This window comes from Oncorhynchus mykiss, chromosome 16, assembly GCF_057628025.1.
Source record: "Oncorhynchus mykiss isolate SJ-2025 chromosome 16, ASM5762802v1, whole genome shotgun sequence".
In the NCBI taxonomy this organism is placed as follows: Eukaryota; Metazoa; Chordata; class Actinopteri; order Salmoniformes; family Salmonidae; genus Oncorhynchus; species Oncorhynchus mykiss.
In genome coordinates, this window is record NC_143037.1 from 9,206,823 (window position 1) to 9,232,893 (window position 26,071).

At 44.5% G+C, this 26,071-nt stretch overlaps 1 long non-coding RNA gene across 2 annotated transcripts; it reads right to left on the reverse strand.

Moving 5' to 3' along the window:
- On the reverse strand, positions 1–25,995 carry LOC149976535 (uncharacterized). 2 transcript variants are annotated; one of them, XR_016487115.1, is made up of 4 exons: positions 25,907–25,995; positions 25,765–25,789; positions 24,620–24,754; positions 1–302 (listed from the first exon to the last, which is right to left on the reverse strand). It is a non-coding gene; the product is annotated as an uncharacterized LOC149976535 (long non-coding RNA). The 2 variants fall into 2 exon arrangements; XR_016487114.1 differs by having other exon boundaries at positions 25,721–25,789.
- Between the last annotated feature and the right edge of the window lie 76 nt (positions 25,996–26,071).

Here is a 26,071-nt window from a genome sequence, read left to right on the forward strand (position 1 = left end):
TAAGGAATAACAAAGTATATTTATTAACTAAAGTAAACTAAATACAATTAACATTGGTGTGTGTAGTCAGTAGTGTAAGTCAGTGGTTGTGTGCATAAATGTGATAATGAGGGGGTGTTGAAAGGTACAAACGCAAACAAACAAAAACAGCCACAAAAACTGTCACAAACAAAATCTATCAGTGTCTGCATGGAGAGAGTCTCCTCGATGAATGGGGAAGACGTGCGTTTATCCTGGGACACACCCGAGCCCAGGTGTGTCCCATTTCGCTGACGACCCTTCCGGCTCCGCCCACCGACATCCTATTAAGGAAAACAAGAGCAAAGAGAAAGATTTCGGGAGACAGAGTGGGAGGGTCGTCACACATGTATTACTACTGTATGTATGAAATTGGGAGCTATACTATTTTGTAACATGTTTATCTTGTATACTGTACTACTGTAGTGTTCACTGTACTGCATGCTATTTTGGTTTTGTAGAATTGAAAGACGACCACCACGTACGTGGTGGTAAAACGTGTCTATTTACAGACAAACAGGAGGTGGCCATTGTGTAAATGGTAGTTGAAAATAATGCCACAAGACTGCGGGAAATCCAACAACAGATTATTTAAAACCCTGCCATCTTCCATCACATCAGAGTGAGCTTATCAATCGTAGCCCGCGTCCTTAAAAACCAGCATCTCCCTGGATGAAGCACATCTGCAGTCCCATTTGAAAGGAATTCCCAAACAGTGAAGGTAAAATTGTACAAATATGTGCAAGTAAGTAAAGCACTAGTATTACACTCTAAATACATTAGAGACTCATTAATGTTGCCTGTGAAGTTTACTAGACAGCAATTACAGTATTTATTGTCATTTCAGAGATTCATGGAGTTGGATGCAAGTCCCATCCCCCAGGAACTCATATTCATGTATGAGGCTGGATTCAATTTGGTGAAGACGAGGAGGAGAGGAAGGAACATCATTGGTCAAAACATGGTCCACTGCCATGCCACCCTTGGACCATACAACACTGCCCATCTCCTTAATTTCATGAACACTTTACATTAAAATCTTTTTCAGCCAGAGCAGAGAGGGCCAGGTGATCCTGAGCAGAGAGGGCCAGGTGATCCTGAGCAGAGAGGGCCAGGTGATCCTGAGCAGAGAGGGCCAGGTAATCCTGAGCAGAGAGGGCCAGGTGATCCTGAGCAGAGAGGGCCAGGTAATCCTGAGCAGAGAGGGCCAGGTGATCCTGAGCAGAGAGGGCCAGGTGATCCTGAGCAGAGAGGGCCAGGTGATCCTGAGCAGAGAGGGCCAGGTGATCCTGAGCAGAGAGGGCCAGGTGATCCTGAGCAGAGAGGGCCAGGTGATCCTGAGCAGAGAGGGCCAGGTGATCCTGAGCAGCAAATGTATGTTCTAATTTTCCATCGGGCTGCTCATGACCACAACTGTTTCCATGACAATCCCAGGTTTACAACTTTCTATTTCCCACCATATTCCCATTTCTCAACCCCACCGAGGAGATGTTTTCAGCATGGTGGTGGAAGGTGTATGATCACAACCCCACTGAGGAGTTGTTTTCAGCATGGCGGTGGAAGGTGTATGATCACAACCCCACTGAGGAGTTGTTTTCAGCATGGCGGTGGAAGGTGTATGATCACAACCCCACCGAGGAATTGTTTTCAGCATGGCGGTGGAAGGTGTATGATCACAACCCCACTGAGGAGTTTTTTTCAGCATGGCGGTGGAAGGTGTATGATCACAAACCCCATGAACGTATGACCCTTCTCCAGGCACTGGAGGAGGCCTGTGGTGACATTCCAGCAGAGTCCTGTCAGGGGTGGATGCGTCATGCAAGTAGATATTTTCCCTGTTGTCTGGCCAAGGAGAATACCGCCTGTGATGTTGATGAAAATCTGCAGCCGGACCAAAACACTAGACATGACTGATTTTGTTTTCGCAGTGGAGTATTTGAGTCTTGACTTATGATTTTGATGTTACTATATTTTGACAGTTTCTTTATCTATTCTGTACAATTGATCTAACACATGGTACTGTGGCACGAATAGGCCTGTTTTTCTTCCTTTGCATATGCAAAATATATTTACTGTTATGTTTGCATTTTTACTGTATGTGTGCTTACAGTATGTTAGACATGTACTGAGTCATGTTGAAATATAGAACTAAAATGTTTGCATTTGTGTTCCTTTCTTGTTTGAGTACACACACACAATATATATACAGTTTAACAAGAGAATATTAGTATTTACACTGAAACAGGTTATGATAGTAGTGTTTTGAATATGTTACATTTGTGTGATCTCGGTTGTCACTAAGTTAGATTAATTTAATGTGTGTGTGTGTGTGTCTCATTTGCATGCAGTTTCATTTTGAGCATGGAGTACATGATTTTGATTGCTGTGTTTAATTTTGCAAGATGTCTGTGGGGAAATTGGCTAACTGTTTTGTGTTTAGAGTTTTAAGTACCTGAGATGTAGTTTCAGCAAACGTGTGTTAACAATTGGGAAAATTTTAACTGGCTGGACAGCTAGCATTAGTCGAATTTTCAATTGTGGCCAGTGGAGATAGCTAACCAGCTAGCAAACAACGTAACAAAAGTATAATTTCAGATTTGAAAAATACTCCAACAGGCTCTGCATTTTAAGAATCACAGCCGCAAGTACCCCTGGTACATTGTTAAATTATGTAGCCATAGAAACAATTTTTTATTTTATATTAAAATTGTCTATTTTATTTTATTATTAAAATCCATTGCCCCTCCCCCGTGCGTTTGAAACTAGAGCTTGTCTGATGGCTGGTCGGCCATGAGCTTGGTTAGCGACAGTTGCTATCCATCGGAGCACTGCGATTGGTTGCCCACAATTCTGGGGCGTGGCTTAGCGAAGAGTCAATTGTCTTCCATTGTCATAGCCACTGTCAAACCAATATTCTGTATGGAATTGTTCAGTTCAGTTCAGTTCCAAGCATGTTTGCATAGGGAATTTCTCGTCCGTGTTATCAAATAAGTGTGGGTTTCACAGAGCTTTAGCCAAAAGTAATGTATTATCTGGGTAAAACAGTGTCATCTGAGATTTGCATGGTGTCACATTGATGGGAAAAATAACTAAACTAGGTTGGGCTGGAATAACAATATAATTGATTATCAAGAGTACTGATTTTGAAAGTTGTGACTTGTTATAACACAGATGGTCATGGAGCTGCTGTGTGTGTGCAGACGTTTTAACACATCTGATTCTAATATTCAACTGATCAAGGTCTTAAAGTTGGATCACAATTATTTGAAACAGATGTGTTAGTGTTGGGCTCTTGAAGTTGGCCACCCCAATTGGCCTACGTTAGATCAGTCACGACTACTTGTCACACAGGCTGTCACCTGAAACCTTGGATACGTCCGGGTCTGTCTGGGTTAGTAGCGGTTATATTAAAACCAGAATCCAGAAGAAGTTTCTAGGTCAGGCAAAACCATTTTCTCCTCTATCTCAGAGAGTGGCATTTTTGTAACTATCAGAGAGAAAGTCAAGAAGTACTAAAGAGGATTTTCATAATTAAAATAAACCTGGAAAACTTCTGATGATAGCATAGGTACCAGAATCCTTGGGACCAAACTGCAGCACTGTGTGTGTGTGTGTGCGTGTGTTTAATTCACAATTTTTATTAGGATCCCCATTAGCTAACTCCGTAACACTAGCTAATCTTCCTGGGGTCCAACACCAATTAGTAAGACATTACAAACAATTACAAATCAAGACTTCACAAACATTCAACAAGTAGACAATAAAATACCTGACAGGAAACACATTTAATATTCAGTTGATGCGTTCCTGTCCAGTCACATGGTCTGTGGCATTAGATGTTCTTTCTATTTCCCATCCAGTCACATGGTCTGTGGCATTAGTTGTTCTTTCTATTTCCTGTCCAGTCACATGGTCTGTGGCATTAGATGTTCTTTCTATTTCCTGTCCAGTCACATGGTCTGTGGCATTAGATGTTCTTTCTACTTCCTGTCCAGTCACATGGTCTGTGGCATTAGATGTTCTTTTTATTTCCTGTCCAGTCACATGGTCTGTGGCATTAGATGTTCTTTCATTTTTTTTCTTGAAGGTGGATTTACTTTTTACCTGAGAAATATGGATTGGTAAAGAGGTCCATTCAGCTATGGCTCGATATAAAACTATAGATTTAAGGCAATCTGTCCTTGGCGTGAGTGTGTGTGACTTCATCGGCACAGCGAGTAGCAGAATAATGAGTCACTTCTAAGAAAACATCTGCTGAGACACCAATATGCAATTGACCTGTGAGGGGAGAGAGCGAGGGAGGAGAAGGGACTAGGAGGGGGCTTGAGAGGTAAAAAAATGTGTCTTGAATGAGAGAAAGGTAGGGTCAACAGGGAGGAGAGAGAGGGAAACCAAGAGAGGGAGCCTTGAGAGTGTTCCTAGAACCCTTAGCTACACTCTGCCTCAGGAAACCAGCTAGTCAAAATAAAAACATCTACATTCACTTTGTAATAAGGAGAAGTTGGCTCCGACGGAGAAAGGCGACATCAAACGAGTTTCATGTTTGTCTTTTTAAAAAAAATCTACAGAATGTTCATAGTGTTATCACATATGACCGCCAAGCACTTCTGGACATCAGATCGACTCTGACTCAGGTGTTCAGCTGTTCGTACTGAACCCTATTCCTGTGTTCCATGGGGGACCTAAACGCTGCAGGCGTAAACGTGGGAGACGAGGTGGAGTCCTACTGAAATTGAGGCGAAGAGAAAAAAGAACTGCCCTCCGTTCTATTGGAAAATGTCCAGTCACTTGAAAATAAGATGGATGAGCTTTGTTCGAGATTTTCTCTTTTTTTATTTTTTTATTTTTTATTTTACCTTTATTTAACTAGGCAAGTCAGTTAAGAACAAATTCTTAGTTTAAAGATTCTCTTATCATAGAGACTTGAAAAGCTACAATATCATAGGTCTTACTGAAATGTGGCTGGATGACGCTATGCACGTAGTACTCCGTGGATTCTCCATGCGGCGGCAGGATCTGGAGGTGGTACCAAAGTTCATCCATTTCAGAATGATGGAGTCCACTGTGTCCTTGGGGACCTTTAATGCTGCAGAATGTTTTGGTACCCTTCCCCTGATCTGTGCCTCAACACACTCCTGTCTCGGAGCTCTACGGACAGTTCCTTCGACCCCATGGCTTGATTTTTGCTCTAACATGCGCTGTCTTCTGTGAGACCTTACATAGACAGGTGTGTGCCTTTCCAAATCATGTCCAATCAATTGAGTTTACCACAGGTGCACTCCAATCAAGTTGTAGAAGCATCTCAAGGATGATCAATGGAAACAGGATGCACTTGAGCTCAATTTCGAGTCTCATAGCAAAGGGTCTGAATACTTATGTAAATAAGGTATTTCTGTTCTTTAAAAACCTGTTTTTGCTTTGTCATTATAGGGTATTGTGTGTGCACTGATGAGGAAAAAATGTAATTTAATTGCTTTTGTAATAAGGCTGTAACGTAACACAATTTTGAAAATGTCAAGGGGTCTGAATGCTTTCCGAATGCACTGTACACAACATATGCACAACCACTCACACCCACTACACTGTCACTCCCACACAAATTCCTCACACATTCCAACACTACAAAGAAAAAGACGTACACGCACACTCACACACTCACACTTTTACACTAATCATTTGCTACTCCATTCTTTGTTTTATGTGTATTACTATCTATCTTGATGCCTGATCACTTTTAACCTGCCCTCATGTACATACTGTATCTACCTCAAGTACCTCATACCTCTGCACATTGATCTGGAACTGGTACTCCCTGTATATAGCTCCACATTGATCTGGTACTGGTACTCGCTGTAAATAGCTCCATTCTTGTGTATTTTATTTGATTCTTGAAAATGTTACACATCTTTTCTCTTCCACTCTGCATAGTCGGGAAAGTTTTGTGAGCGTTTCACTGTAAAGTCTACACCAGTTGTGTTCGGTCATTAATAGAATTTGGTTTGATTGGATTATTATCGATTATTAAGTTTAGCACTGTTTATTACCATTGACATTCTGGAGAGATAAGCACACCCTTAAACGAATCAGGGGAGGCAGTAGTTACTCCTTTACGGGAAAAGTATTTGTGGAAACAACCGGTAAAACTACCACATTGATATTTGTTAGAGAGCTAAACAGGCCTTCCTATCAAACTGTGTATCAGAGAGTTGGCGTTCATTGGTCCCCGAGGGGCTGGAACAAATACAGAGGGAGAGAAACTGTGTTATTAGAGACTGTAGTCTGATGTGGACCTTCAACTTTCATTTTTTTCTTGCTCTTTTTACCCTACAAAAGTAATTATGGCATTCCTTCCGAATGATTGGTAGTTTAGCCACTGGCTCACAAGCACTGTACAGTACCCTCCCCATAATCTGCCGACTCCGGGAGTGTGTGTAACCGATGTCAAGTATCTAGCTAGTGGCGCGCTAGTAGCGTTCAACTGGTGAGGTCACTTATTCTGAGACCTTGAAGTAGTTGTTTTCCCCGTGGGGGGGCTTTTGTTGTATGTGGCAGGGCTTACAGACGATGACAGATTACAAAGAGAATCCACACACATGGAGCAATAGGTAATGATGCTTCTTGGGTGACAGAGGCTTAATTAAGATAGTTGTCTTGACTACTTTCTTGTGTTCTTCTCGCTGGCACCAAAAGTAAAAATAAATAAATAAATGTAATGATAAGAGGGCAGAATGCGGACAGACCATCAAGTAATTAGCATCCACATTATTCTTACAGAATTTCCATGTGCACAAGGATAATGGAAATTGAATCAAAGCCTCCTGGATGACAACCTGTTTTTAACCAAAACAACATCATTTGTAACTGATTTTTTCCTACATAACATAGGCACAGCAAATCACCTCTAAGAAGTGGGGGTTCAACAAGGGTTATTTTAAGATCCTCAAAGTTCTTCAAAGAACCTTAGGGTTCTTGGCACTAAAAATTGCCCCCAAAAGAACCCCATAGGAGGTGGGGTTCATCGAGGAACCTCCTTAGTTGGTCAGGGTTCTGATCAACACTGCCGAGGCAGCGGTGTAGCCTAGTGGTTAGAGTGTTGGACTCGTAACCGAAAGGTTGCAAGATCAACTCCCCAAGGTAAAAATCTGTCATCCTGTCCCTGAAAAAGGCAGTTAACCCACTGTTCCTAGGCCATCATTGAAAATAAGAATTTGTTCTTAACTAGTTAAATAAAAGGAACATAACTTCCCAACTGAAACATTTGAAAGGACAGCAGGTGCAGGAACTTAAAGGAAAATATCAACATAAGGTTTGATGTTGTTTTATGAGGATACCATCTATATTTTCATATTTGTGGAAATCTTTCTAAAACACAAAATGGACACAAGTCAATGGATATCAGTCAAGAAAGAGGTAAGAATATGTAGGCTATAAGAACATGTTGAAGGCTAGCTGTATTTGGTGCAGATGACTGAACTGCTCACTTTTGCATCTGTCTGCAGGCATACAGATAAGGAGGCATACTAAGGTATGCAAATTGGTATTGGTATGTTATGCAGATCACATGTACCATCCTCCTCCTTATCCCTTCAATACATGTCCCATAGGCCTCTACATTATGGACTAGGCGTATGAAAACCATCATTAAAACCTTTTTCTTCAGTTCACATTTACGACATAAACTAAAGTATGAATACTGTCGTGTGCATGTTTTGTTAAACATCTCTATAATTACATTTGTTTGGACTCACAGAATTCACCCTCCCTACACTTCCCATGAATATAACAGGAAACCTGTTCAATCCCCATGCACTGCAAAATCCTTCTGGCTATGGGTATGGAGAACATCAACACATTAACATCAACAGGCCAGAGGATATATACCCATTGGACTTGGGGCTTTGCTGGGAGTTTACCTCATATTTAGATTTTGTTATTCTGCTTTACCACTAAAATCATAAAAGACGCTCACAACTAAAAGATAATGTTATTGTTGTCATTGTTATGCGTATTATTAATAACAACAACAATAATGGGAGGGGAGTTATTTAAAAAATGTACTTTTGGGGGGTATTTTTAAAGTACAATAGGTACTTTAAAAGGTTCTTCGACGATACGTTTGAAGAACCCTTTTAAAGGGTCCGTCGAAGAATTTATAGATGTTCCCCCCCCCCCCCCCCACAGTTTCAATTGGAATTATTTTAGAATCCTCAAAATAGAAATGCTATCAGAAACTTCTTACAAATGACGGAGTCATCCGTGATTCACCAAACAATACTTTAAAACAAGAAGCAAACTACTTCAAGCATATGTTCTCTTTTCAGTTTCCTCCATTTCTACTAACTGAAGTTAACGGTCAGGATTTTTCACTAATAATTGTGTAAAATTAATAGATTTACATAAAGACTTGGGGGCCAAATTGCAGAGTAGGAACTTCTTGATGCAAATGAAGCCTTTATGCCAGGGAAAACTCCAGGGCTGGATGGCATTAGCATGTTTAACCGCTTCTATAAAAAAGGTAAACTATAAGATACTCAGAAAGAAGGTCTGATTTCACTATTACTAAAACAGGACCCAGGTGGTAAGTATAACGATTCAGTCCACCTATAAAACTGAAGGCCCCATCTTCAGTGTTGTGATGTAAAAATTCTAGCAACATGCATAGCACAGAATTATTTATTTTTTTGCTGAATACTATTCATCCTGATCAGACAGGTTTTTTTACATGGTTGATACATTGGAGATAATATAAGACAAGTACTTGAAACAATAGAGCACTATGAAAAATCTGTGAAACCAGGTATTCATAGCAGTTTTGAAAATGATTTTGATAAATTGTATATCATACACTGCAGTTGAGGAACAAATGGGAAAGTAATTCTGCTTTGAAAGTTGATAAACGTGTAACCCCACTTTTGAGAAAATGGCCTTTGAATGTGTTGGTACCTACTGGAGAGCTCTTCTTTGTCTACACCCATTCAGCATCGTTCACACCCTCTTATGCCTTAGCCCCACCCATCTCTTTAAGGATTCACATGTGAGGCCATGTGCTAAACAGTGAGTATGGTAGTGTACAACAAAGATTTCAAGACTAAACCTGGTTTATACTACTTCTATCTACATGTCTGTATACAGTTGTCGCAGTGACATCAAGAACATTCTATTGTTGTCCGACATCAAACTTGTCATTGTTTTATAATATGTTATTTAACCTTCATTTAACTAGGCAAGTCAGTTTAAGAACATTGTTATTTTTATTTTTTTTCAATGACGTGCTACACCGGCCAAACTCGGACGACCCTGGGCCAATTGTACACCGCCCTATGGGACTCCCAATCACAGCTGGTTGTGATACAGCCTGGAATGGAACCAGGGAGTCTGTAGTGACCTCTCTGAGATGCAGTGCCTTAGATCGCCACTCGGGAGCCCAATGATGACAGAGTATTAACATGACATCAGCAGCCTCCAAAAATAACTGATGCATTTTACCACCAATAAACCCATCCGTTTAAAGCTTCATTTAGTATTTGTCAATCTAGCAAACCAGGCAACTAAAAGCAACTTTCTAAACAATGTTTTTGGTTCATTTCTAGCTTGTTAGAAGGTGTAAATGGTACAGCGAAATGGTTATGATGGAGTCTTTTGTTTAGACATGTAGCTAGCAAGCTAAACAATGAACCATAATCCTAACTTGTAACATTACTACCCTGCATGAATCTACAGTTACCTAAGGCTAACCAACTAGCTAGGTTCAATGTTAGCTAGCTAGCTAACGTTAGGCTATGACTAGCAATGCAAATGGCTCTACATTGATCATACACGTAACGTTAGCTAGCGAGCCAGCCAGCCATCTAACGTTATCTAGCTAGCTAACAGTACGCATTAACTTGCAATGAAAATAACTTTCTGACAAAATTAGAAATGTATTAATTATGAAAATGTAGCTAGCTAGACTCTCTCTCTAACTGGTATACATGGAGGAACGCTTCTCCCTCTCTGTCATGGATGCCATGGTTGCCCTTAGTTTGAAGATGTTTACAATAGCCTTCTGTGTTCTCTTTTCGACTCCTTCCGCACCTGCATTCTCCAGTGCGCTTCCACAGGGCATTCCACTGATTTAAAAAATCCAGAAAGTGGAGAGCCTTAGCAACACTTGTGCAGCTCTTCATGATATCTTTCAAAAAAGCTGCTTTAGAAAGGATTACATACACATACTAAACAGATAATGTTATAGACAGAAGTGTGCTACATGGCAGACCAATCTGCACTCATCACTCGGCATATCCAGCACATCCATTATCTCAGCCAATCATGGCTTGAGGGAAGGTTCCTGGCTTTTTCCGTGGCTAAACCAACTAGGCTCTTCATTAAACAACTGTACTCGTATTTACAGATGGAAAACACACTTGCTTTTAAGGCGCATGAAAGTTCACTTGTTTCAGAAGGCATTTTGATTAGAATGTGAAGTAGTGACGTGCGACGTACTCCTAGATCCCTGAAACAAATCACAAATCTGCTTTACAAGTCACATAATAAATTGCATGGGACTCACTCTGTGTGCGTTAGTAGTGTTTAACATGATTTTTTAATGTCTACAACCTCTCTCTATCCCTCACATACAATTATCTGTAAATTTCCTCAGTCGAGCAGCTAATTTCAAAAACAGAATCAACCACGAAGACCAGGGAGGTTTTCCAATGCTTCGCAAAGAAGGGCACCTATTGTTAGATGGGTAAAAAAACTAAAAACAAAAGAGACTTTGAATATACCTTTGAGCATGGTAAATGTATTAATTACACTTTGGATGGTGTATCAACACACCCAGACACTACAAAGATACAGGTGTTCTTCCTAACTCAGTTGCCAGAAGGAACGAAACCTCTCAAGTTTAATGGTTGGGATATTAAAACTGGATGGATCAACAACATTGTAGTTACTCCACAATACTAATCTAATTGACAGAGTGGAAAGAAGGAGGCCTGTACAGTGATGGTAGGGGTCCAGATTTTGCAGCTCATTCAGAACATCAGCTGAACGGATTTGGGAGAAGGAGAAAGGAGAAAGGAGTCTTGGTTTGTCTGGACACCCCTGGGAAGGCTTGGTTAGCCTGGACACCCCTGGGAAGGCTTGGTTAGCCTGGACACCCCTGGGAAGGCTTAGTTAGCCTGGACACCCCTGGGAAGGCTTGGTTAGTCTGGACACCCCTGGGAAGGTTTGGTTAGCCTGGACACCCCTGGGAAGGCTACAGTAGAAGTAGTCATTTGGGCTGATTCAGATGCCCATGATATTTATTGTGTTGTGGGTTCCCAGACCCAATAAAGGTTATTTAAAACTCAAACACTCTCTCTCTATATATATTTGTTCTCTCTCTCTCCCTCTCCCTCCCTCCCTATCTCTTTCTTTTCTCTCTCTCCCTCTCTTTCTCTTTGTTTTCTCTCTCTTTTTTTTCTCTCTCTATTTGTTTTCTCTCTTCCTCACTCTCTTTCTTTTCTCTCTCTCGCTCCCTCTTTCTTTTCTCTCTAACATCTCTCTCCCCCTCTCTCTTTTCACTCTCGCTCTCTCTTTCTCTCTCTCCTCTCTCTCTCAATGAATATTGTAGATACTTGTTGAACCTCTCTGGTATGATAACTATACCATATTAAAAGCCCCTGAGGTTGATCTCTGCGCCCCTACAGAAGTCTGATTAGCCTAGATACATCTGTTGTTGTTTGCATTGGACGCATCTCAATCCACCACATCCACCTGCGTTCCACTTCCACATCTGTTGTGAAAGGTGACAGAGCTAAAGCAGTGTTTGTCAGACCATGACCCATCCCGAAAAACGTCTTGGCCTAAAAACTATTATGGAAATGGAAAACCTCCATGGAAATATTAGACTCTCACGAACAGAGTGGTTTTCCATTTTGCTCTACGAGCCCCAGCTAGTGTTTTGAGACTCGTCTGATGTTGGTACAACCGATCTGCCAACTTCAGTCCTTAGCGTCCGAACAGTTCGGACTACACACCACTCTTTGGAATGATGAGACTCTCACGAACACGTACATGTCGGTTGTTGTGCTCTAGGACTTCCACAGGCCTCACAAGACCCGCCTGACCCGCAAAAAACGAATGGAAGTGTTTATGGAGTCTGTTTACTGCCAAAAATAAGGGGTTAAATACATGTACAAAAATGCTTATAATGTTTCCTGATCTTTCTTATATCTCTCAGACAGATACTTCAGAATAAACTAACTTACATTTTTTGGGGGATTGACTATCTCTTGTTCAATGTAGTGACTCTATTATTCAATGTATTTGTATGGGCTAAAAAGGACAACTTACTTACTTATCAAATAATTGTAAAGTATACATTTTTGTACACTTCAAATTTAAAATTGAATAGCAAAATGATCATTGGTATGACCTTGAAAATATTCCATATAGTTTAGTAAAACCTGTGAAGAGACAGAATCATTAGATTATTATTCTGGTATTTCCCCAACACAGTTTGTTTCTGGTCGTAATTTGTAAATCGCAATCTGTTGATAATATGTGATTAGAATGGTTCAGAATCGATCTAAGACATTTGCAGCACAGTTGAAAAACATATGGAATTCAAAAGAGGGTGTTCTATGGAAATGGGTGGGATTGGCTGAGAGACAATGAGAGGTGGATTTAATCTGTGATAGGGGGATGGATGGCCCCAAACAAGGGCCAAGGGATTTTACTTTGCGTTCTGTTGAAGTGTGTGATCGTTGATTGTGAGCTTAAAGCCAATTTAACAAAATACATTTACAATATTGAAAACTCACAATTCCAAAGCAAACCTCTAAAACAGACGGAGAGAGTTGCCGTAACTGCAGGCAACAGAGATTATGGAGTGTGTGTGGCCGTTTTGATTTACAGAGTGTGCTGCAGTTTTGTCTAGTTCACGTCCTGTTAGCGTGACGTTTAGGCATTCATTCCAAGTGGTTAAGGTCAGGTAACTTCACCATTCTAAGAACGGCTTGGCAGTGGATAATCTGTTGGAGCACGGCCTGCTCAATTTACATTCTCAAGCATGGTTACTGATTTTCTGATTTTAAAGTACGTCTTGGGGCAAAAAAGAGAGAAAATAATTAAATGTCACTTATAATCCATTGAAAATTCATAACAGTCGAGGCATAAGTCGATCCAGGCCTCTGGGTTATCCAAGGTCTCTGGGAGTCCAGCAGCAGTCATCTCATTTTAAACGGCCCATCTTTGATTGATCTGCCCTATGTCTCAGAGTCGCTCTGAGAGGGGAATACCCAGGTTGATTGATCGAGACTACGAGTCTGTAATGGAAAAATAAAGAGAGTGAACAAATGTGAACGATGATGAAGGCCAATGATAAAGATGTGTCTAGTGACTTGCTGGCGTCGAGGCTCAGCCTGATGGACACAATCACGATTTATGGCATTGTTTGCATGACAGACCATCTGTGGGCTATCATAGGGGTCATACACATCTTATCTGTGGCAATCTCAATGAAGATAGATTCCCACAGAAGTCTTAGGGTCACTGAAGCCAGAGGAGAGGTGAATACTGATGAAACTTGAATCGATGAAATGAATGTTACTGTGTGAAATAAATTGTCACATTTGGATTATTTAAAGAGTTCATAAAGAGCCATGGGCATTTTGCTATGCTTCATTTCTACTATAAGTGCTATGGATTTATTGTTACAGAGAAACTAATGGCGGATAGTTCGAAGAGGAGGGACACACGGGTGCGCTCTGATAATTTAGATAAGAGGTGTGATGATTAGATCCCAGAATGTGTGTTGTTTTCATGCCTTTGTTTAAATGTTTTGGGCCAAGCAAAGTGATGTTAATTGGACGATGGAAGATATTGGGAGTTGGCGTTCTTGGAAAGAATCAAAGCTGGGTTTAATAAACGGTGGTCATGGAGTCATTGGCAAACCGATTTCCTGATGTACGTTTTTTATGTCATAGTGGTGAATTTTCTATGAGGTTAAAAGACTGAGTATTCTTTTCATTGTGAGGATTTCTGCTATGTACCATATGTTAATTTGTATTCTTATTTAATTGTAATGAATCTAATCATTTTTTAAATGGATACCGACCGTAGTCCTCACATTCCAGAGTAATATTCCTTGATTTATTATTTTTGTTTAATGGTAAATGTTTTTCACAATATACATAGCATATATGCTCACTCTCTAACTGTGTATCTCTGAGCTAAGGTTAACTCAATCATTTAATGCCAGGACATTGATTGCAAGATACTAGCTCTTTGTTCCGTAGCCTCTTAGTTAATTGCATAACGGTAATGTCATGTATTGTCATGTTGTGTCTTTCTGTCCTTTCCTTTCACCCTGTCTCCCTCTGCTGGTCGTACTAGGTTACCGTTTCTGTCCCTCTTTCCCCCAGCTGTTCCTTGTCTTCTCTGACTACCTCATTCACCCCTTTTCCCACCTGTTCCCTTTTTCCCTCTGATTAGGTCCTCTATATCTCTCTCTGTTTTTGTTCCTGTCTTTGTCGGATTCTTGTTTGTGTGTCTCATGCCTGAACCAGACTATCATCGTGTTTGCTGCAACCTTGTCCTGTCCTGTCGGAATCTACCTGTCCATCTGAGCCCACGTGTGTTCATCATTAAAGAAACTCTGTTTGTTAATTCGCTTTTGGGTCCTCATTCACGCACCTGACAGAAGAATCCGACCAAGAATGGACCCAGCGACTTCGGATCCTCTCCACTCAGCCGTCGAGATCCAGGGAGCGATGCTAGGCAGACACGAGCAGGAATTGTCTGCTGCTCGACATGCCGTTGAGACCCTGGCCACCCAAGTCTCCAACCTCACAGAACAGGTTCACCATCTCCGCCTCGATCCACCGGCCACTTCCAGGGCTTTCGAATCTCCGGAGCCCAGAATCAATAACCCGCCGTGTTACTCTGGGGAGCCCACTGAATGCCGCTCGTTCCTCACCCAGTGTGATATTGTGTTTTCTCTCCAGCCCAACACTTACGCCAGGAGCACTGCTCGTGTCGCCTACGTCATATCTCTCCTTACTGGACGGGCTCGTGAGTGGGGCACGGCAATCTGGGAGGCAAGGGCTGAGTGTACTAACCAGTATCAGGACTTTAAGGAGGAGATGATACGGGTTTTTGATCGATCTGTTTTTGGGGAGGAGGCTTCCAGGGCCCTGTCTTCCCTATGTCAAGGCAATCGATCCATAACAGACTACTCTATTGAGTTTCGCACTCTTGCTGCCTCCAGTGGCTGGAACGAGCCGGCTTTGCTCGCTCGTCTTCTGGAGGGTCTCCGCGCAGAGGTAAAGGATGAGATTCTCTCCCGGGAGGTTCCTTCCAGCGTGGATTCCTTGATTGAACTCGCTATTCGCATTGAGCGACGGGTTGATCTTCGTCACCGAGCTCGTGGAAAGGAGCTCGCGTTCTCCGTTGCCCCCCTCTCCGCATCACTACCATCTTCCTCTGCCGGCTCGGGAGCTGAGCCTATGCAGCTGGGAGGTATCCGCATCTCGACTAAGGAGAGGGAACGGAGAATCACCAACCGCCTCTGTCTCTATTGCGGTTCTGCTGGTCATTTTGTCACTTCATGTCCAGTAAAAGCCAGAGCTCATCAGTAAGCGGAGGGCTACTGGTGAGCGCTACTACTCCTGTCTCTCCTTCAAGATCCTGCACTACCTTGTCGGTCCATCTACGCTGGACCGGTTCGTCAGCTTCCTGCAGTGCCTTAATAGACTCTGGGGCGGAGGGCTGTTTTATGGACGAGACCTGGGCTCGGGAACATGACATTCCTCTCAGACAGTTAAGGGAGTCCACGGCCTTGTTCGCCCTGGATGGTAGTCCTCTCCCCAGGATTCAGCGTGAGACGCTACCTTTAACCCTCACTGTTTCTGGTAATCATAGCGAAACCATTTCTTTTTTAATTTTTCGTTCACCTTTTACACCTGTTGTTTTGGGCCATCCCTGGCTAGTTTGTCATAATCCTTCCATTAATTGGTCTAGTAATTCTATCCTCTCCTGGAACGTTTCTTGTCATGTGAAATGTTTAATGTCTGCTATCCCTCCTGTTTCCTCTGTCTCTTCTTCACAGGAGGAGCCTGGTGATTTGACAGGGGTGCCGGAGGAATATCACGATCTGCGCACGGTGTTCAGTCGGTCCAGGGCCACCTCTCTTCCTCCACACCGGTCGTATGATTGTAGTATTGATCTCCTTCCGGGAACCACTCCCCCCCGGGGTAGACTATACTCTCTGTCGGCTCCCGAACGTAAGGCTCTCGAGGATTATTTGTCTGTAGCTCTTGACGCCGGTACCATAGTCCCCTCCTCCTCTCCCGCCGGAGCGGGGTTTTTTTTTGTCAAGAAGAAGGACGGGTCTCTGCGCCCCTGCATAGATTATCGAGGGCTGAATGACATAACAGTGAAGAATCGTTATCCGCTTCCTCTTATGTCTTCAGCCTTCGAGATCCTGCAGGGAGCCAGGTTTTTCACTAAGTTGGACCTTCGTAACGCTTACCATCTCGTGCGCATCAGGGAGGGGGACGAGTGGAAGACGGCGTTTAACACTCCATTAGGGCACTTTGAATACCGGGTTCTTCCTTTCGGCCTCGCTAACGCTCCAGCTGTCTTTCAGGCATTAGTCAATGATGTCCTGAGAGACATGCTGAACATCTTTGTTTTCGTTTACCTTGACGATATCCTGATTTTTTCACCGTCACTCCAGATTCATGTTCAGCACGTTCGACGTGTCCTCCAGCGCCTTTTAGAGAATTGTCTTTTTGTGAAGGCTGAGAAGTGCACTTTTCATGCCTCCTCCGTCACATTTCTCGGTTCTGTTATTTCCGCTGAAGGCATTAAGATGGATCCCGCTAAGGTCCAAGCTGTCATTGATTGGCCCGCCCCTAAGTCACGCGTCGAGCTGCAGCGCTTTCTCGGCTTCGCGAACTTCTATCGTCGTTTCATCCGTAATTTCGGTCAGGTGGCAGCTCCTCTCACAGCCCTTACTTCTGTCAAGACGTGCTTTAAGTGGTCCGTTTCCGCCCAGGGAGCTTTTGATCTCCTCAAGAATCGTTTTACATCCGCTCCTATCCTTGTTACACCTGACGTCTCTAGACAGTTCGTTGTCGAGGTTGACGCGTCAGAGGTGGGCGTGGGAGCCATTCTTTCTCAGCGCTCCCTCTCTGACGACAAGGTCCACCCATGCGCGTATTTTTCTCATCGCCTGTCGCCGTCGGAACGTAACTATGATGTGGGAAACCGCGAACTGCTCGCCATCCGGTTAGCCCTAGGCGAATGGCGACAGTGGTTGGAGGGGGCGACCGTTCCTTTTGTCGTTTGGACTGACCATAGGAACCTTGAGTACATCCGTTCTGCCAAACGACTTAATGCGCGTCAGGCGCGTTGGGCGCTGTTTTTCGCTCGTTTCGAGTTCGTGATTTCTTATCGTCCGGGCTCTAAGAACACCAAGCCTGATGCTTTATCTCGTCTCTTCAGTTCTTCAGTAGCCTCCACTGACCCCGAGGGGATTCTCCCTGAGGGGCGTGTTGTCGGGTTGACTGTCTGGGGAATTGAGAGGCAGGTAAAGCAAGCGCTCACTCACACTCCGTCGCCGCGCGCTTGTCCTAGGAACCTTCTTTTCGTTCCCGTTCCTACTCGTCTGGCCGTTCTTCAGTGGGCTCACTCTGCCAAGTTAGCCGGCCACTCTGGCGTTCGGGGTACGCTTGCTTCCATTCGCCAGCGTTTTTGGTGGCCCACCCGGGAGCATGACACGCGTCGTTTCGTGGCTGCTTGTTCGGTCTGCGCGCAGACTAAGTCCGGTAACTCCCCTCCTGCCGGCCGTCTCAGGCCGCTTCCCATTCCCTCTCGACCGTGGTCTCACATCGCCTTAGATTTTGTCACCGGACTGCCTTCGTCAGCGGGGAAGACTGTTATTCTTACGGTTGTCGATAGGTTCTCTAAGGCGGCTCATTTCATTCCCCTTGCTAAGCTTCCTTCTGCTAAAGAGACGGCACAAATCATCATCGAGAATGTTTTCAGAATTCATGGCCTTCCGTCAGACGTCGTTTCGGACAGAGGTCCGCAATTCACGTCTCAATTTTGGAGGGAGTTTTGCCGTTTGATTGGGGCTTCCGTCAGTCTCTCTTCCGGCTTTCACCCCCAGTCTAACGGTCAAGCAGAACGGGCCAATCAGACTATTGGTCGCATCTTACGCAGTCTTTCTTTTCGCAACCCTGCGTCTTGGTCAGAACAGCTCCCCTGGGCAGAATACGCCCACAACTCGCTTCCTTCGTCTGCGACCGGGCTATCTCCTTTTCAGAGTAGCCTCGGGTACCAGCCTCCGCTGTTCTCATCTCAGTTCGCCGAGTCCAGCGTCCCCTCCGCTCAGGCTTTTGTCCAACGTTGCGAGCGCACCTGGAAGAGGGTCAGGTCTGCACTTTGCCGTTATAGGACGCAGACTGTGAGGGCTGCTAATAAGCGTAGAACTAAGAGTCCTAGATATTGTCGCGGTCAGAGAGTTTGGCTCTCCACTCAGAACCTTCCCCTTAAGACGGCTTCTCGCAAGTTGACCCCGCGGTTCATTGGTCTGTTCCGTATTTCTCGGGTCATTAATCCTGTCGCAGTTCGACTTCTTCTTCCGCGATACCTTCGTCGCGTCCACCCGGTCTTCCATGTCTCCTGTATCAAGCCCGTTCTTCGCGCCCCCGCTCGTCTTCCCCCCCCCCATCCTTGTCGAGGGCGCACCCATCTACAGGGTCCGTAGGATTTTGGACATGCGTCCTCGGGGCCGTGGTCACCAGTACCTCGTAGATTGGGAGGGGTACGGTCCTGAGGAGAGGAGTTGGGTTCCCTCTCGGGACGTGCTGGACCGTGCGCTGATCGAGGATTTCCTCCGTTGCCGCCAGGTTTCCTCCTCGAGTGCGCCAGGAGGCGCTCGGTGAGTGGGGGGGTACTGTCATGTATTGTCATGTTGTGTCTTTCTGTCCTTTCCTTTCACCCTGTCTCCCTCTGCTGGTCGTACTAGGTTACCGTTTCTGTCCCTCTTTCCCCCAGCTGTTCCTTGTCTTCTCTGACTACCTCATTCACCCCTTTTCCCACCTGTTCCCTTTTTCCCTCTGATTAGGTCCTCTATATCTCTCTCTGTTTTTGTTCCTGTCTTTGTCAGATTCTTGTTTGTGTGTCTCATGCCTGAACCAGACTATCATCGTGTTTGCTGCAACCTTGTCCTGTCCTGTCGGAATCTACCTGTCCATCTGAGCCCACGTGTGTTCATCATTAAAGAAACTCTGTTTGTTAATTCGCTTTTGGGTCCTCATTCACGCACCTGACAGGTAAACCTAAACATGAGCATCTTATAATATTCTTTACGCAAGGCTCGCAACCTTGGCTATACCCACTAGATACGATCATAGGCCTATAGCATTCAAATAATAATGGAGTCAGATAGTACATTGTATTAGGGTCATAGACCCGGTACACTTAGTACATTGCCATTATTCTACAAGTCAAAGTGATCGCAGGGCTTTAAGCTTCAGCAGTCCTCTCTGATGAAAGCCCGTTCTCTCTCTCTCCTCTCCCTCTTCCTCTCCCCTCCTCCTCTTCAGCTTGAGTTTTGACCCTCCCTCCTTTCCTCCCTTATCTGATTGAAAGCAGCTAGTCTAGTCATCAATAAGGCTGAATAGAGCTGGCCAGCTATATTTATGTTTTCATTAACACTCTCCAGATGTAGCCGTCTTCAGATCGTTTCTCGCACACGCACACACAACCACACACACACACACACACACACACACACACACATACACATACACATACACACACACACACACACACTCACTCACTCACTCACTCACTCACTCACTCACACTCTCTCTCTCTCTCTCTCTCTCTCTCTCTCTGGAGGCCCGATGAGCTTCCCACTATGACTACAAATAATCCATATCTTTTGGTTTTATAGCTTTTATTATTATGAATATAAACTGAATTCATTTGATATTTATTTATTTTGTTAGATTTATCAGGAAGGCTAAAAGCACTGGTATTTCTTCTCTGTGACATGGTCAGGTTCCCATGATCCAGCATCCTGGTCTTTTTTTTTTTTTATTTTTTTTTTATTTCACCTTTATTTAACCAGGTAGGCTAGTTGAGAACAAGTTCTCATTTGCAACTGCGACCTGGCCAAGATAAAGCATAGCAGTATGAGCAGACAACACAGAGTTACACATGGAGTAAACAATTAACAAGTCAATAACACAGTAGAAAACAAAGGGGGAGTCTATATACAATGTGTGCAAAAGGCATGAGGTAGGCGAATAATTACAATTTTGCAGATTAACACTGGAGTGATAAATGATCAGATGGTCATGTACAGGTAGAGATATTGGTGTGCAAAAGAGCAGAAAAATAAATAAATAAAAACAGTATGGGATGAGGTAGGTGAAAATGGGTGGGCTATTTACCAATAGACTATGTACAGCTGCAGCGATCGGTTAGCTGCTCAGATAGCTGATGTTTGAAGTTGGTGAGGGAGATAAAAGTCTCCAACTTCAGCGATTTTTGCAATTCGTTCCAGTCACAGGCAGCAGAGTACTGGAACGAAAGGCGGCCAAATGAGGTGTTGGCTTTAGGGATGATCAGTGAGATACACCTGCTGGAGCGCGTGCTACGGGTGGGTGTTGCCATCGTGACCAGTGAGCTGAGATAAGGCGGAGCTTTACCTAGCATGGACTTGTAGATAACCTGGAGCCAGTGGGTCTGGCGACGAATATGTAGCGAGGGCCAGCCGACTAGAGCATACAAGTCGCAGTGGTGGGTGGTATAAGGTGCTTTAGTGACAAAACGGATGGCACTGTGATAGACTGCATCCAGTTTGCTGAGTAGAGTGTTGGAAGCCATTTTGTAGATGACATCGCCGAAGTCGAGGATCGGTAGGATAGTCAGTTTTACTAGGGTAAGCTTGGCGGCGTGAGTGAAGGAGGCTTTGTTGCGGAATAGAAAGCCGACTCTTGATTTGATTTTCGATTGGAGATGTTTGATATGAGTCTGGAAGGAGAGTTTGCAGTCTAGCCAGACACCTAGGTACTTATAGATGTCCACATATTCTAGGTCGGAACCATCCAGGGTGGTGATGCTAGGCGGGGATGCGGGTGCAGGCAGCGATCGGTTGAAAAGCATGCATTTGGTTTTACTAGCGTTTAAGAGCAGTCGGAGGCCACGGAAGGAGTGTTGTATGGCATTGAAGCTTGTTTGGAGGTTAGATAGCACAGTGTCCAATGACGGGCCGAAAGTATATAAAATGGTGTCGTCTGCGTAGAGGTGGATCAGGGAATCGCCCGCAGCAAGAGCAACATCATTGATGTATACAGAGAAAAGAGTCGGCCCGAGAATTGAACCCTGTGGCACCCCCATAGAGACTGCCAGAGGACCGGACAGCATGCCCTCCGATTTGACACACTGAACTCTGTCTGCAAAGTAATTGGTGAACCAGGCAAGGCAGTCATCCGAAAAACCGAGGCTACTGAGTCTGCCGATAAGAATATGGTGATTGACAGAGTCGAAAGCCTTGGCAAGGTCGATGAAGACGGCTGCACAGTACTGTCTTTTATCAATGGCGGTTATGATATCGTTTAGTACCTTGAGTGTGGCTGAGGTGCACCCGTGACCGGCTCGGAAACCAGATTGCACAGCGGAGAAGGTACAGTGGGATTCAAGATGGTCAGTGACCTGTTTGTTGACTTGGCTTTCGAAGACCTTAGATAGGCAGGGCAGGATGGATATAGGTCTGTAACAGTTTGGGTCCAGGGTGTCTCCCCCTTTGAAGAGGGGGATAACTGCGGCAGCTTTCCAATCCTTGGGGATCTCAGACGATATGAAAGAGAGGTTGAACAGGCTGGTAATAGGGGTTGCGACAATGGTGGCGGATAGTTTCAGAAATAGAGGGTCCAGATTGTCAAGCCCAGCTGATTTGTACGGGTCCAGGTTTTGCAGCTCTTTCAGAACATCTGCTATCTGGATTTGGGTAAAGGAGAACCTGGAGAGGCTTGGGCGAGGAGCAGCGGGGGGGGCGGGGCTGTAGGCCGAGGTTGAAGTAGCCAGGCGGAAGGCATGGCCAGCCGTTGAGAAATGCTCATTGAAGTTTTCGATAATCATGGATTTATCGGTGGTGACCGTGTTACCTAGCCTCAGTGCAGTGGGCAGCTGGGAGGAGGTGCTCTTGTTCTCCATTGACTTCACAGTGTCCCAGAACTTTTTGGAGTTGGAGCTACAGGATGCAAACTTCTGCCTGAAGAAGCTGGCCTTAGCTTTCCTGACTGACTGCGTGTATTGGTTCCGGACTTCCCTGAACAGTTGCATATCACGGGGACTATTCGATGCTATTGCAGTCCGCCACAGGATGTTTTTGTGCTGGTCGAGGGCAGTCAGGTCTGGGGTGAACCAAGGGCTGTATCTGTTCTTAGTTCTGCATTTTTTGAACGGAGCATGCTTATCTAAAATGGTGAGGAAGTTACTTTTAAAGAATGACCAGGCATCCTCAACTGACGGGATGAGGTCAATGTCCTTCCAGGATACCTGGGCCAGGTCGATTAGGAAGGCCTGCTCACAGAAGTGTTTTAGGGAGCGTTTGACAGTGATGAGGGGTGGTCGTTTGACTGCGGCTCCGTAGCGGATACAGGCAATGAGGCAGTGATCGCTGAGATCCTGGTTGAAGACAGCGGAGGTGTATTTGGAGGGCCAGTTGGTCAGGATGACGTCTATGAGGGTGCCCTTGTTTACAGAGTTAGGGTTGTACCTGGTGGGTTCCTTGATGATTTGTGTGAGATTGAGGGCATCTAGCTTAGATTGTAGGACTGCCGGGGTGTTAAGCATATCCCAGTTTAGGTCACCTAACAGAACAAACTCTGAAGCTAGATGGGGGGCGATCAATTCACAAATGGTGTCCAGGGCACAGCTGGGAGCTGAGGGAGGTCGGTAGCAGGCGGCAACAGTGAGGGACTTATTTCTGGAGAGAGTAATTTTCAAAATTAGTAGTTCGAACTGTTTGGGTATGGACCTGGAAAGTATGACATTACTTTGCAGGCTATCTCTGCAGTAGACTGCAACTCCCCCCCCTTTGCTTTATGGCCTCTGTCAGAATGGACTGTAATGCACCATAATCAAGAGATTAAGGGCTACACTAAAACATGTGGGTTCCTCAAGGATTCTTTGGGATGGGTGATGGTTCTATGTGGAACCATACCAACCCAAGGAACTCTTTGAGCCCTTCAATGGTTCTTTGCAGTTAAAAAAAGGGCTATTTCCCTTTTAACCTAAAATGCAGGTTGAGAATAAGGTGAGAGTGTCATTCCAGTTTATGTAATGTGTTGTGTTTTGTTATTGCATATTATATGTGACTATAACGAGTGATGGTGTCTTGTGATAGAATCACATATTGCCTTGTGTCAACTGAGAGTGGATGACTAAGTCAGTAGTTCTCAATTGTCGCCTCAGGGACCCAGTCGTTTCAGAGCTAGCACACCTGATTCAACTTGTTAATAAACACAATAATAAAACCTATGGAATTTTGACAATATAATGCTGTTAAACCAGAATAAATAAAAACCTGTGTGGTTCTACAAAGAACCTTTCAGATTGCGAATGGTTCTGTATAGAACCATTCTCCATTGATGTTCTATAAAGAACCATAAACAGCATTCTATATAGCCCCAAAAAGGTTGTAACCATAGCAGAACACTTTTTGGTGCTATATAGAACCATTTTGTATTGTTCTTTCTAGAACCTTAGGAAAGGACTTTTTATAGAACCATACAGGTTCTAATTATAGCCTTATAAAAAAAGCTATCACATAGCACCAAATAGGGCTCAGCTATGGTTACAAGCCAAATAACCCACACTATATAGAACCATTTGTTTTTAGTGAGCAGATTCAATCAGATTTACATCAGCATAGTGTTGTATGGCAGTGACAGACGTGGAACTGTGTTCGAGCTGTCAAATCCACAAGTCGCTCATTGTTGTGTTACCGTATAGCAGACACTGCCAGTGGATACAACGAAACCACACCCACTATAATCCGACAAATCACATGCAGACGCCTTAGATGTTCAATAAACCGCGTTACAAATGAAAACGTTGGAATACTGGTAGGCATGAATCTCCCCAATCTAAATCAACAAGAGAACATGCATTATCTTAACATCAATAGTTTGACATTTGAGAGACATTATCTCTAGCGTTGATAGAGCCTACACTTCCTGCCGCTGTTTTGAACTTCTAGCGCAGCAGGGATAATAATGAAGGGAGTGGTTTGTGACTCAGAGCAGCCGCTCACCGATATGTCAGCTCATACCACAGTTATACCTCCAAGCCAAAACATCTGCTATGTGGCTGTCGGCCAACGTTGGTTTAACGGTGGTTAATGCTGAGTGAATCCAAGCCAAACTTAAATACGCATAGCTTAACACTGACCATGGCACATAAGATTTTTTTTTTTACAGATGATACAGATATATAGTCTAGAAGAGAGGTCTGTTGCCATTCAACATACAGTATGCGATTGTAGAATCTCCCACATTTACTGTCAAACAATGGATATCGAACAAGCTGTTATTCCCTGTAGACTTACCTCTTTCTATCATCAACCTATTTAGAACCATGTAGTTTTCTTTGGCTGCATCCCACAGATTTCCCTGTAAAGATCTGTGGATCCCAGCCGAGCCTGTCTCTCTGTCTCTCCAATGCTGTGACGGATTGAGGAATTCTGTGGGACATGTGAAGAGTTCCAGAAAGTCAACCCCTCTCCGTTCCAGAAAGGCTCTGTGTGTTCCTGTCCCACTTTCTCACCAGTCAGACTGTGTGTGTGTGTGTGTGTGTGTGTGTGTGTGTGTGTGTGTGTGTGTGTGTGTGTGTGTGTGTGTGTGTGTGTGTGGATAAAGAGAATAACCATAAACTCTATAGGGAAGCCTGTCTCCAGTCTCTCTGTCTCCAGTCCCTCCGTCTCCAGTCTCTCCGTCTCCAGTCTCTCCGTCTCCAGTCCCTCCGTCTCCAGTCCCTCCGTCTCCAGTCCCTCCGTCTCCAGTCCCTCCGTCTCCAGTCTCTCCGTCTCCAGTCCCTCCGTCTCCAGTCTCTCCGTCTCCAGTCTCTCCGTCTCCAGTCCCTCCGTCTCCAGTCTCACCGTCTCCAGTCCCTCCATCTCCAGTCCCTCCATCTCCAGTCCCTCCGTCTCCAGTCTCTCCGTCTCCAGTCTCTCCGTCTCCAGTCCCTCCGTCTCCAGTCCCTCCGTATCCAGTCCCTCCGTCTCCAGTCTCTCCGTCTCCAGTCTCTCCGTCTCCAGTCTCTCCGTCTCCAGTCCCTCCGTCTCCAGTCCCTCCGTCTCCAGTCTCTCCGTCTCCAGTCCCTCCGTCTCCAGTCTCTCCGTCTGCAGTCCCTCCATCTCCAGTCTCTCCGTCTCCAGTCCCTCCGTCTCCAGTCTCTCCGTCTCCAGTCTCTCCGTCTCCAGTCTCTCCGTCTCCAGTCCCTCCGTCTCCAGTCCCTCCGTCTCCAGTCTCTCCGTCTCCAGTCCCTCCGTCTCCAGTCTCTCTTGTTTTCCAAGTATTCACATTTCTGTTTTGCATTCCATTCACCGCCAGTGTAAGAACTTCTAACTAATGCTTACAAAGTCTGGGACAGGGGAGTTTTCCAAGACTTCCAAGATAATACTGTCTACTCTCTTGCACCTGTACATTACCTTGTCATCCATAAGCTTTCTTTATCACTTTAGATCTCACGCACCTCTGGTATCAGCCCCCTAAAAAGCCTGTCGTTGAAAAAGAGACATGGGAGTAAATGTTAAATTAGTGGCTTCAAAGTAATATTTAAGTGATGTCATAGCTCGGAGAACCACTGACATCTTTATTATCCCCCCCTTGCGTACGTTAGTTAGTGACTCTGCCTCCACCATAAGGTCATAGGCTCCGGCAGATGTTTTCCACAGGGTTGCTGTGAGAAGGCGGGAAGCTGTCTGGAAAAAGAAAACCCATTAATATAATGAGTGTGGGAACGGATGCGATATTAGGCCTTCTGTGATACGCTCGCACCA